The following is a 15,603-nucleotide window of genomic DNA, read 5'->3' on the forward strand; positions in this document are numbered from 1 at the left end:
CAAGGAGACATTGGAAGCAAATCAAATGCAAAATGTCTTTCCATAGAGGTGATCCAGCCTAAAATCCACTCTACCACATATGAACAGCTCTGAAATTAACCAATTGGACTAAGCCAAGTCAAACCTCCCCACTTCTGTCCCCACCTCTCACCTCCCATTTCCATGAAACCTCCCTGAACTCTCAGATCTGAAAGACACATTAGAGCCTTGTCTCCTGTATCCTTGCCCATTGATCTCGCAATAAAACTCTTTCTTTTAACAAGGCCTAGAGCAACTTTGTGCCTGGGAATTTCCTTCTGTCAGCCTTCATGTTACTCAAATGTGGCCAGTCTCGAAGCCAAACTCAGCATGTAAATGCAATGCCTTCCCCCCAGCGTGGGACATGACACCCGGGGATGAGCCTCCCTGGCAACGAGGGACCACTATCAACTACCAACTGATGATGCAACTGGAAAATGACCTTATATGGAAGGTTCAATGCGGATCAGCAGAATATCCATGTCTACATAAAATACCATGACTTTAAAATGCTGTTTGACCTAAAGTAAGGGGGAAATGGAAAGGAGAAATGAGTTTATATGGCTACGAGTTTCTAAAAAAGAGTCTGGAGGCTGGCAGAAGGTTTGCCCTCATGCACAACTGAGCAGAGTCAGAGAGACAGATAAAGCAGATACAACCCCCAGATATTGGTTCCTTTGAGGGCTAAAGAGACCCATGGGAGTTATGGTCATGGCCGATGGGGTTAACTACCAGGGCAGATGGCCCCTCTTTGGAAATGGTGTTTATGTGTGATGAATCTGGACTCAGATGGGATCTCCCTTCATAAGACTTTCATGCTAATGTGCTGGAGGTGCAGTTAATGTTGGGGTTTAAGATATATTTAGGGGATTTGAATCTCTGGACTGACAATGTGATAGCCAGATCCTGAGCCTCAACAGACTCCAGCACCTACAATCTGATTTATTGGACTTACCACACTCAGCTAAGATGGAGGTGAAGAAGGACAACCACCACACCATGGAGCCTAGAGTGATTACAACTGAAAATGGGAGGATTGCATCCAGCATCCAGGTGGAATCTGAGCCTCCTCTTGACATAAAGGTGCAATGGACACAACCAATCCAGTGTCCACATAGAAGAGGTGGCATTGGATTGGGAAAAGTGGACATAATGGACAAAGGGTATGGGGAAAGGCAGGAAGAGATGAGAGGTGGAGGCGTCTTCGGGACATGGAGCTGCCCTGGATGGTGCTTCAGAGGTAATCACCGGACATTGTAAATCCTCACAGGGCCTACATGATGGAATAGAGGAGAGTATGGGCCATGATGTGAACCAATGTATATGAGGTGCAGAGGTGCCCAAAGATGTACTTACCAAATCCAATGGATGTGTCATGATGATGGGAACGAGTGTTGTTGGGGGGGGGGGGGAGAGGGGGGGTGGGGGGGTGGGGTTGAATGGGACCTCACATATATATTTTTAATGTAATATTATTACAAAGTCAATAAAAAATAAAAAAATTAAAAAAAAAACTCTTTCTTTTCTCAAAATCCTGATGTCACAGTATTGGCCGCTATGTGCATCAGACAGAGAGCCCTTTGCCTGGTAATATAAGAAGTCACTTATTCTTAGCTGACAACTTTTCTTTAGTCAACTAAAATCTCTCATGCTTCAATTGAAACTTTGCTCTGATTTAACACATATATAGCCCAAGCCCATTATGTTCCTCATGGAGTTAGGACATTTTCCTTCTTTTTTGCTGTGCTTTTCTGGATCCTATAAAACAGCATTGTTAAATTGGGGGCAAAAAGTGAGCTTGATCTTATAACTCTCTTGTAGAAAAGGCCATGTGTAAAAATGGGGTCAATCCTCTGAGCTTTATGCAGGGTAAGGGAAATACCTAGTCTCTCCACTAGTGTAGAGAATAGTGGATGGTACTTTCCTAGAGTAAACACCCCAAATAAATGGGCAGTGGACATCATCTCAGCGGGATGCTAATGGCTTTAGCATATCTGCTCGGTCAGCTTCTTTGCTTTCAGAGAGCAATCAATATTTGATAGGTCAAGACAGAGGCGCTCACTGTCACAGCTCTAAAACTCAGTTGCTCCAGACCTGAATTACGGTGAAATGAGAATCCTGTGCCCATCTGCCTGCTCTCTGTGTACGCCAAAGACTCACATAGTGTTCCAGAGAGTGCTTTAGATTGCACTCTAAGACAACCCACAAAAAGACAAAACAAATCAAAGCAAAACAAAAAAACCCCAAAAAGCCCTCCCTGAAATGCTGGGTGTATTGCCAAAAAGAAGACTTTATTTTTCCATTGCATTTATTCTTAGCAATTACATTTTTATGCAAGAGAAACATGACTATATAGATAAAACTAAAGCAGAGTTTACAAACTTAGATGACTTTATATGTGAGGCAGGTGACTTAAAGGGGTGAAGCCCCAAGTAAAAATACTTTTAAGGGGCAAGACTGAGGAAATTAATGAGTGTGTATCCCACCTAAAAGCTTAAAATTCAAAATTTTTAAAAACACCTCTTTTTTTTTTCTGACTTTCAGATAAACATCTTAAATGATAGAATATAGTTTCATTTACACATGCTCAAGCTTATATAAAAATAGTTAACATAGAAATACATTCTGCCTAGAAATAGAATCACAAAGAAGTTTACATAAATATATGCTTATACAGGTATACAAAGCAAGGCATGCAAAGTCAGATGGATGAATCTGCAAATAAATGGGTTTTTTTGTGCCAAGCATTGTCCTTGGAACTGTAAGATGCAAAAGAATTTATGGGTAGGAACCGGCTAATGATGCGTTGTTATCAGTGTTATCAATTTGGTGAGGAGGTGATATCAACTATAGGAAGCAGGAGAATATGTTTCAAGAAGGAGGAGGAGGAGAGAGAAAGGCTCAGCTTTCTGTAGTGATCCAAGCCACAGGAGGAGATCCAGAAGGAAGTGGCTGGTGAGCTGGATTGTCCTCAGGTTGACATGCCAACATTTTGATTGGTTTGTCCCTGAACTCAGTGGTTGGTTTCTGCCTTCTTCACATCAGTGCCTCAGAAATGGTCCTAGAGAGCCAAGTTATATGAACCAGTAGCTGAGGCGACCCATGTACCCCCCTTACCACAAGCTTTTCCAGCACAGGTGATGATCTGGATTGGATGGACAGGAAGTGGATGGTGTCCAGACTATTCCTTCACCTATCAGTTTGCCATTCCCAGTGCTTCCAAGGCTGTGGAAGGAACCCTGGGCATATCAGGCTCCCAAGTTCCTTGGTTACCCCTCTTGAACCAGGCTAGGAAGACTCCTTGTGGGCTAAAGGAGTGTGAAATTTCTGAACTAAGATGGTGCTATCAGACTAGGCATATGGTCATAAATTTTCCTGGGGTCTGGTTAAAAGCAAGACTCTCAAGACTTTTCCCAGAACTTTTAAACCAGAATCTTCAGGGGAAGGTCTGGAATATCTATCTATCTATCTATATCTATCTATCATCTATCCATCTTATCATCTTTTACCATCCATCTACCTATTTACCTACTATTTTTTGTCTTAAATACTTAAAATTTATTACATTCAAAGAAATACAACTATATACAGTTTAAATTATTCCTGAGTAAACTATAATTTTAAATAGAAAACTACTAAGGTGTACACTACTAAAAATTGAATTTAAACTACTTAGTATTAGCAAAATACACCATAGAAATACTTAAAAATAGTGTATCAACTCTACCAATTATCTGCACGTGATTTATGAAAAACTTTAATAGTTGTTTTTCCCTCTGGTCACCCAATAAGGATACTTCTAAGCAACTTTTTATAATTAGACAATACACATTTATTTAACAGCAATTTTATTAGCCTAACAAAAATAAGTAAAATGTGGCCAAAAATAATCACTATGCATTTACAAAACAAGTAGTATTCTATTCACTGTTCAGAGACAACTAATATTTATTGAGCACCTCCTATTTTCTAGGACCAAAACGTATTACCTTAATGAATTTTCAAACCCATCCTACAAGATAGATAATAGTATCTTTTATTGTACAGATGAGAAAACTAAGACTCACACTAATAGGAACTTGCCCATATGCAAGAGGAAAACCATAGGCTGTCTTATTTAATTATACTGACTGCCAGTTTTAAGAAAACATATCACCCATTTTTCACATTTGTGTTACTCCACTAAGTCTTTGCTTTTACATTCATTTTTCTTAAATTCTTGTGGACGTGGGAAGCAGATGTTGTTCAACTGATAGAGCATCTGCCTACCACAGAGGAAGTCCAGGGTTTGAACCCGGGGCCTCCTGGCCCGTGTGGTGAGCTGGCCCATGCACAGTGCTGCTGCACATAAGGAGTGCCATGGCACAAAGGGGTGTCCCCCACATAGGGGAACCTCATGTGCAAGGAGTGCTCCCCGGAAGAAAAGCTGCCCCCTGTGAAATAAGTGCAGCCTGCCCAGGGGTGGTACTGCACACACAGAGAGCTGACTCAGCAAGATGATGCAACAAAAAGAGACACAGATTCCCGGTGCTGCTGAGAATGCAAGTGGACACAGAAGAATACACAGTGAATGGACACAAGGGAGCAGACAATGGGGGTGGGGGGGAAGGGGGAGGGAAGAGAAATAAAATAAAAATAAATCTTTTAAAAAAATTCTTGTGGACCTAAGCCATAGTTTTATTTATATTGTCACTTCTCTTTCCTACTTATAACCCTAAGGTCATCAAATATCTATAATTTCTTGCTTATAAACTTCACTAAAATATGCAGAAGTAGAAATTTATAGTATTAGGTATTACCGTATCATTCTGTTATTTAAAAATTACAAGCACACTTTTAAAAAGCTACACCTATTAAGAAAAAGATACAAAGTATGACTTCTAAAATATACTTATGTATTTTAACCTCATTTTCATCTTTTTGGTTTATAAATATAATCTTATAAATACAGGATCTAAAAAGCTTAAGTGACTATGTATTAAGATGGAAAATCATATATAAGGTACTGAAATATATATTCTTTAAAGTACCTCTCCTTAGAACTGGCCTAATGAGTGGTTACTTAGTTCAACTAAATAAAACTATAAAAGGAGTGTTTTCCTTTATAGTACAGATGAATAAGTAGCCAAAAGATGAAAGAAGCAACATTCAATAAATATTGAGGATATTCCAATATTTACTGATAACAAATTCTAGGCAATTTCTAGTAATATGTAAGTATAACGTTATAGAAAACCTGTCCTGTTAAAAGTGTCCTCATAGAAAGGTGAAGGACTATAAAGAAACAGACTACATCAGAGATGTAGTAAAGGCCCTCCATTACAGATTAGGGACTGAGATTCAAGCTTGATAAGTAACCTAAGTCCTATGCCAATGGTTATTTCATAATTATTATTTCATAATTCATAAATCTAATTTTTATTCTGGGCTCTTTTTTTTAAAACCATATCACTTGGTTCTCATTTTATGACTTAATCATATTATTTATTGACTATATTCTAACTTTAATTTGGAAAATTAGCAAGGATTAAAACATTTTTCCCCCACAGCTCAATAATTCTCTAGTTTTTTTTTTCAGAAATGAGCACTGCAGGAACAGAATGCAGTTCATAACAGAGCACTTTTATTGCTTCATTAAAATGAGAAGATTATATAGGAAAAAGTTCACTTTACATATAATTTTGGTTTGTGGTTTGGTTGAAGAAAGCTTGTTATAGCTTTGAAACTTCTTCATATCATAGTAACTTCATGTTGTGAAATGGTTTTCTATAATCTTGACATTTTCTTCAGATAGCCAATTTTCCTGTTTTAGCTGCCTTATAAGGGCTTCCAAAGACTTCAATCTTCCTAGAGTTTGTTGCTCTTGTAGCTCAAGAAGTGTTATCTTTGAATGTAGCTTAGAAACCTTCTCTCATAGATGTTCCTTATTTATGTCTTGTCTGCAGTAACAATGTTCAATTTGTAAAACTTCTGTTCACAGTCTTTATCCTTATAAGGAATCTAATGTCTATGCCTTCCATTTCCATAGTTTCTTGGGCAGGAATAAAAGAATTAATTGTAGGTCTAGAATTTTCAGTGGGTACAAAAATAGCAATAACAGTTCCCTTACTTGTGTTTAATTCTTCAAGCGTTTGAGTAATTGTGCTGAATAAGTCTGGATTTTCCTGTGCTGACTTAATTTCCACATAATTATTTGTAAAATTTGAATTAGCAGAATGATTGATAGCTATTTCAAGCACTTCTTGAGTTTTCTAAGACAGCTGAATACTTTCTGAATCTGAAGTTGTCAAAGTAATAGTTGTAGAATTTAGATTGTCAACAGATGTGTGAAATACACCTACATCTATATCTTGGTTAACTGATGTTTCCAGAGTTGATTCTGGTTTTTCAGCATCTTGTTTAACCAGGTTAAGAGTTAACATATTATTTTGTATATATTCTGTTCTTGGAGCTGGTGGCTGTGTCAAGGCAGTTGCATCAAGTAATTTTGCACATTCAGGGTGCACATCCTTGTTAACTGCATTTTTCTTTCCCTCTGATGCAAATGATTCCTCCTTCTTATCCTCCGTTTTTTCTTCTGAGACTTTTTCTTTTGGAAGGGTCTTTTTCCTGATTGTCTTCTGGCAAAGAAAATCTTGTTGGAATTGCAATTTATTTCAAATATCGAATACCCCATCTGATGTCAAGAGAGTCAGGAGTAAAATGGTCGCTACGTAGAAATTGGTATTTACTGGGAATCCATGAATCGCGTTTCATATTCTTTAACCATTTTTCAAGTCTTTCTTTGTCACGTCGAGGAAACAGGTAAAAACTCAGCTTCCGGCCTTTATCGTTTGGTCCCCGGCGGTTCTTACAGTAAACCGCGGCGCAATAGCGAGCCACCACTCAGGCGACGCCTGGGAGAGACCCGGCAAGGGGCGCAGGTGGACCCTGCTCACTGAGGCCGGCCGCGGGCCCAAGCCGCAGAGCCGCAACCTGTCTTCTATTTACTTGTCTACTGTACAGGTGACATTTGATGTTTGGGAAGTTTTGGGATAGTGTAAAAAACAATATTTAGCCTAGTGCTCTATAATCAAGTACAGGGCTGTTAGGCCAGGGAAGGGGAGAGGCTGAACCCTGGGTTGACTGGGGATGAATGTCAAAAGAAGGCAGGGAGGTCAGGCAGGATCTTGGGTGGGGAGCTGTGGATGGCTTGGAGGCAGTAAAGGAGAGTGATTAGTGCTCTGGTGTGATTCTGTGCGTGAACCAGTGAGCTTTCGAAGATTTCTACAGTCTCAGGAACTTCTTTGAGATTTGCTGGAAACTGATGGATGGAACTGACTTTAAAAATGCATTTTGTCGGTACAAGAAATATATTCTTGGGACTAGGAAATGGAAGTTTCTGATGACAGACCTATTTTTTTAATGCTTCAGTTGCCATAAAGTCTACTTGTCATTTTGGGGGGATTAAGAAAATCCAGAAATCATCTAATCTTTTATTTTTCATTTATAAAGTCATTGGCAATAGATCACTTGATCTGCCAATTTCTGAAAGCAAAATAAATTTCCGTTACTGAAAAATCGATGATTTTCTGTGTGCCTTATTGAAATATTATGTAGGTGTTAAGGCCAAGATTTAGAATGTCCTGATTACAACTTGGCACATCAAAGTTAGAACAATTGTCAGGCTATAGTCACATGTTACTTTGCTGTCATAAAAAATAAAAAATAAAAATAAAAATAAAAAAATGCCCATGATAAATGGAAGGACTCAAACAAATGTAGTATGATAACTAAAAATATAAAAATCCTTTCTTTAAAGGTTTCATGGATACTGTAGATAATGTAGATCTTGGTGAATGAAGCCTAAAACGTTCAATATTTTGTTTTGATAGCAATATAATTACAGAATAGTGAAAAAGGACAGAAATAGAGAGATCCAAGCTTTTATTATCATTTATGATGAATCAATAGTGCTGTTTGTAACAATACTTATGGTTATTATAAATATGGTCTAATATAATATCTGGCTGTTATATTTAATATGACATTTTTAAATTTTATAAGAGTTGCTGCTCTTAAGCACTAAGTATATGCCAGTGATTGTACTGGTCACTTTAGTATTTCTCTCCATTTTCCCCAGTGATCTTCAGGGTAGGTGTTAAAACCTCCATTTTACAGAGAAGAACTGTAACTCAGAGGAGTCATGTGAGGTTATACCAAGCCAGCCTGGCTCAAAGCTGATACTTTTCACCAGTTGGCTGCCCAAATCAGCAATAATGATTGCCTACTCTGAGCAGGGCAGAAGGCCAGGTGCAGAGGTATAAAATAAGACCTCTGGGTATATGAATATGAATGATGACAAATAACAACAAAGTGGCATATAAAAGCCACACAAGCCTTAAAGACAATCAATGACAAGAAAAGTCAGTGGAGGGAGTTATCACTGAGGAGTAACAAAAGGTTTCGTTGACCTAAGTCTGGAGAAAAGGCAGGATTTGGACAAGTGAAAAGACAGAGGTTCCAATGGGGTTGTGATGTGGTGTTTGAGGATGAGCCCGGCTTCAGTGAGAATAGATTTCTCCTTTTCAGGGATGGGGAGGTGAGAAGATGGCTGGGAGAGGTTATTCCTACAGTTTCTTTGCTATATCCAGGTAATGGGATGATGAGAACCTGGAACAGTGAGAATACAAAGAAGAGGTTGTGGAAACATAAAACCATCAACCTCATATACTTTACCTCCCCCTTGCTTAGAAAATATTTTAGAGCAGGTACTGCCAGCCTTAGTTAGCAGCTGTAGATGAGGAACCTTGGAAAAATGGGGACTATTGACACAGGTGCTTTGGAAGGAAAGCACATTGCAAGCCATTACCTATTGCTAGATAAGAACAAGATTAGTGGGTATTTGCATACCTGTCACTAAAAAGTTTAAGTTTAATCAATATTTATTTGTATCTCATCGTTATTAAAGTTACCTTTTTCTCAAAGCTTCTTTGCAAATCAGGGTTTTCTTGTAACAATGAAAGTTTTTGGTTTAATAGTTCTCCAAAATGTTGATATATAACTTCTATACTACCGTGCTTGTTGTAAGAATCTACCTTTACTAGAGTGCTGTTGTATGAATTTTGTTCACTTATGACTGTAAGCTGTATTTGGCTTTACTCATTAACTTTGGTATTAATTAATTTACTATAGCATTATTTTTACCTTGATGAACTCAATCTGTGTAAAAGGTCTGTGGAAACTTGGAATAAGGTGGTGTTTGATATGAGTGGGGTCTACAGTGCTGGAGTGTGAGTGGGGTTGGGGGGTGGCTCGGGCTATCCATAGAGCTGGGGGGATGGCTAAAGGAAGGAACAGCTGAACTCTGGGGAGGTTGAGGGCTGTGGTTGAAAACTCAGTTGTGGGAGTGTTCTTTTGGCAACTATGGCAGGGGAGGGTCACTGGTGCAGGGTGTCTGTGGTGGGGGGATGTGTGGGGAAAGGTGCACCTGGGGCATGCCGCTATTATTGATTCTTGCACTCTATTTTCTTGAGTCCAGTGGAATATGTTTGCAGGGTGGCTGTTCGGGGTTAGAGAGGAGCCCACTGCCGGGAAACTGAGTGGAACTAGCTGGTGCTTACAGAGAAAGAGACCATGAGTCTGTTACCATGCTCTGACCAATTATTTTCAAATAAATTCAACAGTTCAGAGAAAGGTAGTAATTGCTTATCAAGACTCTGAGCATAATCTCTGATTCCACAGGCAGCAATATTGTTAGTTGCTAGTGATTTTAACCTCAGGAGGACTAAAGGATGTCTTTAGAAAATGTAGTATTGCCATTTTAGCAAAAAAAACTTTTTCTGGTTTTATGTTTACCAAACTGACGTTTTCATGCTCAACCCAAAACACGTTTAGCCTTGGTTTCAATAGTTTCAGAGTCCACATGTGTCTCAGAAATAACTTAATACTATATTTCATTTACTGTTCACTTACACGATCTGCTTTTGCCACAGTTCCAAGCTAGCATTCTAAATTGATTCAGAAGGATTAATCTCTAAACACTCTTGCCACTTCTGCCAGCTGGTCCCTTTGTAGATTCTTTAGAAGATATTGGATTGGTAACAATAAAGGTCTTACTTTGTTAAGTGGTTATCTTATCATCAGAAGATCAAAACAGGCACTAGTCGATTTTCAGACCAATCAATTGAATCCCCTTGGGTATAAATGGATAATATGAGTTATATGATAGCTATTTGAAAGTTATAAAACTAAGGAATAATTTATTTAGGTAAAGTTTCTTTACTTGTAAAAATAATCATTTCTTATTATGGTATTTAAGAGGTAGGTTATATAAATGGAATGATAATAGATGTGCTGTAAAGATGAAACTTTTCTCTGCTGGAAAAAGAGTCCTTCCAGGTCATCTTGAATAGTAGACCAAGATGCTTAACATTAAGCACTCAGCATGGGTTTTCTTCTCTCCTCTTTTCTCTTTCTTTAATCAGAACTACCATATTAAGTCAAGAGGAACACATATTCAGGCTGTTAATTGTATTCTAAGTGGCCCTTTTGCAAGTAACTCAGGTCACCTCAATTTCAAGGAAGAAAGGCAGCATCAAGAATAATTTATTAACTTGACCCAACAAGTTCTTTTAGTTATAACATTGCATATATAGTGGAAAATATGATCACATTTGTACTCAGATGCCAAATGCTCCTTGGAAAATGTTTCAGGAAATAATATAATAAGGGCAGGGAAAAGGAAATGTCCCTATCTTTGATACTATAAGTCTCATAGAAATCCTATGAATTTAAACTAAACATTTAAGTTCTAAGTGAATAAAATATGAGGAACAAATGGGGGAAGTTGAGCAATGAGGGTAGATATTTTTTGTATTTGTCAAGGACTAATCAGGAATAAAAATCACTCTAGGTATTTCAAACAGAGACGACTTAATACAGGAAATTGGTTGAAAAGTTTCTGGAAAGATAGAGGAGCAAAATAGAATAAAGCATGCTACCCAGAGATCAGGTAACTGCTGTGCCCTTCTCCTCCACCCCCTTCCCCTGCTACTGCCACTGTAGCCACTGCTGTTGGAACTGTGCTGCTGAGTTCCTGTTGATGCTGGAGCTGCCACCAACATTTCTGTTAATGTTGCTGCTGCTGGTTACCATCAGGAAGCAATAGAAAGTGATGTTCTAGCTGACCTGTAAAAGATGCCTAGGTGACACCTGTACTCAGAGGAATGGAAGGGTGAGCCAATGATGATCTGGAGGATGATGGCTCTGTATTTGTTGTCATAAATGAGAAGGATTGAAGGAGATAGATAAATTTTTTACAGAAAGTTGTTGAAAAATGGATGTTGTAGCCCACTCAACAGCATGGGAAATTAATTGCTTTCGATAATATAATCAGCACATTCTATTTCACTTGAATAGGTGGTTATGTCTCCTTTAGTTATAAAAACACAAACTCTTTCATATATCCCATGTGTAACTTTTCCTTGGAGTTTCCCTCTTCATATGATTCAAAGCATAATTTACTGGTCTGTGAGTTAGTCTTCTTGTTTTTCCTCCGCTGCAGGTGTTCAAGAGAAATGGAACTCCAGCACATCCTTGCCGGCTGATCTCCATGTTGATGACTTGTACTGGTTCCTTCTCCTGCCAGTATCCTTTTACTATGAAGATCTCTCCCTCCTGAACTATTCCATTCTTTTTTATTCCATCTACTATTCCTGAAAAACTGGGGTGGACACCACCCATTTCTGCTCAAAGTTAGGTAGAACTGGTCCTGATTCACTGACCTCAGAAACAAATGCTTGCAAATCTAATCTTTGCTTTGTCACTCTTTTAGAGGTGGATGGGAGATGGCTCTATGTAGAACTAAAGAAGCAACCTTTTCAATAGGCTTGACTAATCAGTTAAACCAAATAACTACCTGGCTATTTTCCTGTTCACTAAATTGACCAGATGTTTAACAGACGAGTGATTGATTAAATAAAAATGGTCACTTCAGTGCATAACTCCATTTCTTAATCGTAACCACTGAATTACAGAAAATCAGTTTGCAAAAACTTTGTTTTAGGTGACCAGATAACTACCAGAGCTTAAAATTTTTCTAAAGATTTATCCAAGATAGAGTCCCTGCTTGAAATGCAGATCATTGCTACCACATTTTCCTTATACCTTTTATTCCTTTATTACCTTTTTTATAAAGTCATCTCTTTAAGTTCAGCCATAGCTTTTCCCAGTGTTAATCCCCATAATGTCTTTGTCTTCCTCTTGCTCTTCTGTTTGGCAACTGCAGTGCCTATTTATGAATACCTAGACAGGCATCACTTTTAGTGGTAGGATGCTAGGATTTTGGATCAAAACATAGGTGATATTACATTCCTACGGTCCCTAATTAAGGGGCTCTTTCTTTTGTGCACTCATTGGGGTTGTTGTAGCTTTGAGGGTACGTTATAATTGAGGGAGTTATAGAACAGAGTTGAATGTGTTTAATTCTGTTTCCTAAGCACACCACCAAGCAATTAAATGTCCCCAGGATTTATTGGTGAATGACAGTGTGATATAGGCAAACAGGACAGTCAGGAAGTGAGCACAGGTCTTGGCAGAAAGCTATTTCCTCGGAAAGTATAAGGTAGGGCTGGAAGAGAGCTTGACTGAGATGACAGGTTCCATTGGACAAGTAAATCATGGCTATCAGGAGCTTGATTCCCTGCTGTGGTTTAGTCAAGCCATTGGCACCTGGTGAAAGTTTTAGAAATGTAATGTATAATTCACAACGTAGATAGCTTATTTGTAGAAAACTGAGAGGTGGCTGTACAGAGAAGAAAATTAAGAAGGCCTACTTTGTAGAAGGTGTTTAATGCTTTCTGAGTGTGTGCTTTGACCTGGTCTTAATTGTTATCATCAAAAATAAATTACCACTGACATTTCATTCTTAGTCACAACACTGAAATCTTATTCTGTGTGCTTGAAACATCTTTGGTTTGGCAAATAAAACCTGGCAGCTTCTACCTGTAAAAATCTATGCCCTTGAGATAAAGTTGACAGCACCATTTATTGTAAGTCCAATTCTTCTCCATAGGAGAGTTGTGAAGATTAATGAAGTTGTTTATTTCTTTCTTTCTTTCTTTTTTTTTTTTTTTGAGGTTCAGTGGCTAGAAATTGAACCCAGGACCTTGTATATGGGAAGCCAGCCTGGAACCACTGAGCACCACATTGGCTCTCCTGACGTGATAGCATATGGTAAAAAAAAAAAAAAAAGACTTTTAAGCAAAATAGTATCATGTCTGATTTTTGGTGATACGGTTGTAATCTTTTCTTAAATACGTTAGAAGTCACCTCTCTCTCTCAATCTCTCTATCTCTCTATCTAATCTATCATCATCTTTCTAGCTATCATTTATCATTTTTTACCCCTATCTCCCCAGCCAGCCATCTCTCTGTCATTTTTCTCTCCTATAGAAGAATCCTTTCAAATATGTTTGACTTTGACCTAGAGTAAGAAATACGTTTTTTGGGGAAACGGACTTTGGCCCAGTGGTTAGGGCGTTCGTCTACCACATGGGAGGCCCACAGTTCAAGCCCTGGGCCTCCTTGACCCGTGTGGAGCTGGCCCATGCGCAGTGCTGATGCGCGCAAGGAGTGCCCTGCCACGCAGGGTGTCCCCCGTGTAGGGGAACCCCACGCGCAAGGAGTGCACCCATAAAGAGAGCCGCCCAGTGCGAAGGAGGGAGCAGCCTGCCCAGGAATGGCGCCGCCCACACTTCCCGTGCCGCTGACGACAACAGAAGCGGACAAAGAAACAAGAAACAAGACGCAGCAAAAAGACACAGAAAACAGACAACCGGGGGAGGGGAGGGGAATTAAATTTAAAAAAAAAAAAAAGACATTTAAAAAAAAAAAAGAAATACGTTTTTCATCACACACAAGTGCATGCTTATGCACATACCACACAGACATGCATGCATATGCAGGTTCTGCTATGTTCTGTTAATTAAGGAAAAAAGGAGGAAAGATATTTGAGAACCACTAGATTGTTTTCATGGCACTCTGGTTGCAATGTGTAGGTTGAAAAACATTAGTACCTATTCTACATAAACAGATATGCATTTTGAAAAATCCATATGCTAAAACCCTCTATCAAAATAATTCAAAATAAGAAATTCAAACCCAAGCCATAGAAAAGTATTTAACTAGAGCAGAGTTATTTTCTTTATGACCCAGAGGGAGTGGTGAATCTATAAAAGGTTGCCTCTGAGTTCACCCTAATTGCGCTCTCTCTCCTCCATGGGGTTTCTAATTGAACTTAGCTCTTTTCATTGCTGTGAATGATGTAGATATCAACAGGCTAATTCCCAAACTTTTTTTTTTTTTTTACAAACTGTAAAGGACTGTTACTATTTTTAAGTATAAGTTTAAGAGATTAAAGTTATTTCACATACATTTTTGCATACATATGTACTTTATACTAAATGATAAGTGGCATACTCAGTCCTTGACCCTCTTCCACTGTTCTACAGTAATCTGGACAACAGACTTTTTTATCAGACAGCATCCAGACTTGGACAATCCAAGAGAGCATTTAGACATTTGCCTGTGTTGTGTTGGGACAATTCCTCAAGTCAAAATAGAGAACATCTCTGCTCAGCTGCTTAGCTTTGTCAAAATATCTGACCTGTTTTGTGTACCTAGTCGAACTTCATCCCTTAATGATAACTTATACACAAATGAACCACTATCCCTGTTTCCCCAAGTTAGGATGTTTAAAAACCAGTATAGCTCATTTTTCACCACATGCTTTCGATAACTTACCTTCTGCTTTCATTTTTAAAGAGTACTCTATATTCAGAATCTCACGCTGTTTCATAAACCTTTCAGCAAGAATCTACACAGAACAGTGGCATGCTGTTTTGATTATGTCTCTGCTCATCCATTTAAGAAGGCTGAAAAGTTGTTTCACCAGATTTCCTGCAGGTGTATCTGATTACCTGGGCTCCATTGCTTCAGTAAGATAAATGGAAAACTTAGATCTTCATGAAATAGGACTAGAAGGAGAAATTCTGCAATGAATTGCCTTAAGAAGCAAAGAGTTCCCCGTCTCTGGAAATGTTTAATAATAGACTTGGTGACTGCTTGTTGGAGACATTGTGACTTGGATGGTGAAATAGCATTAGGTGGTTTTAAGATTTCATCGAATCAGGAAATTATGTGAAAATATTGACATATTTGACCTTTGGATACATTGATTTTTCAATGACATGCAAGTAGGCTAGTGCCCATGAAAAGCTGGCTTTCAAAGTTCTAAGTTATTGCTTAGGTTTGGATTCAGCATGAATGCAGTTTCAGAAAAGCTTGTGTTGAATTTGTTATTCAGTGTTAAAACTTTAGCCACAATTCTTCAGCCTCATTCTTTTTCCTTTTTGTGGGATATCAAATTCTGGATGTACAGAATAGTTGTTAAAGTTTAAACATTAGGGAATCTAGATGGTGTCAGGTGTGAAAATTCTTGGAAGAAGCTCTAATATTAGTTCTTAACCATTTTGGGGTCACAGATATATTGAGACCCTACCTAGAAAAGTATACATTGAATTTTATAGGCACAGAGGATTCAACC

General features: G+C 38.4%; 1 pseudogene; it reads right to left on the reverse strand.

Annotated features, from left to right (window-relative positions):
* Positions 1 to 5,764: 5,764 nt before the first annotated feature.
* Positions 5,765 to 6,789, reverse strand: LOC101430584 (THAP domain-containing protein 5 pseudogene; annotated as a pseudogene).
* Positions 6,790 to 15,603: the final 8,814 nt, after the last annotated feature.

Source organism: Dasypus novemcinctus, chromosome 11 (assembly GCF_030445035.2).
Source record: "Dasypus novemcinctus isolate mDasNov1 chromosome 11, mDasNov1.1.hap2, whole genome shotgun sequence".
NCBI classification, from domain to species: domain Eukaryota; kingdom Metazoa; phylum Chordata; class Mammalia; order Cingulata; family Dasypodidae; genus Dasypus; species Dasypus novemcinctus.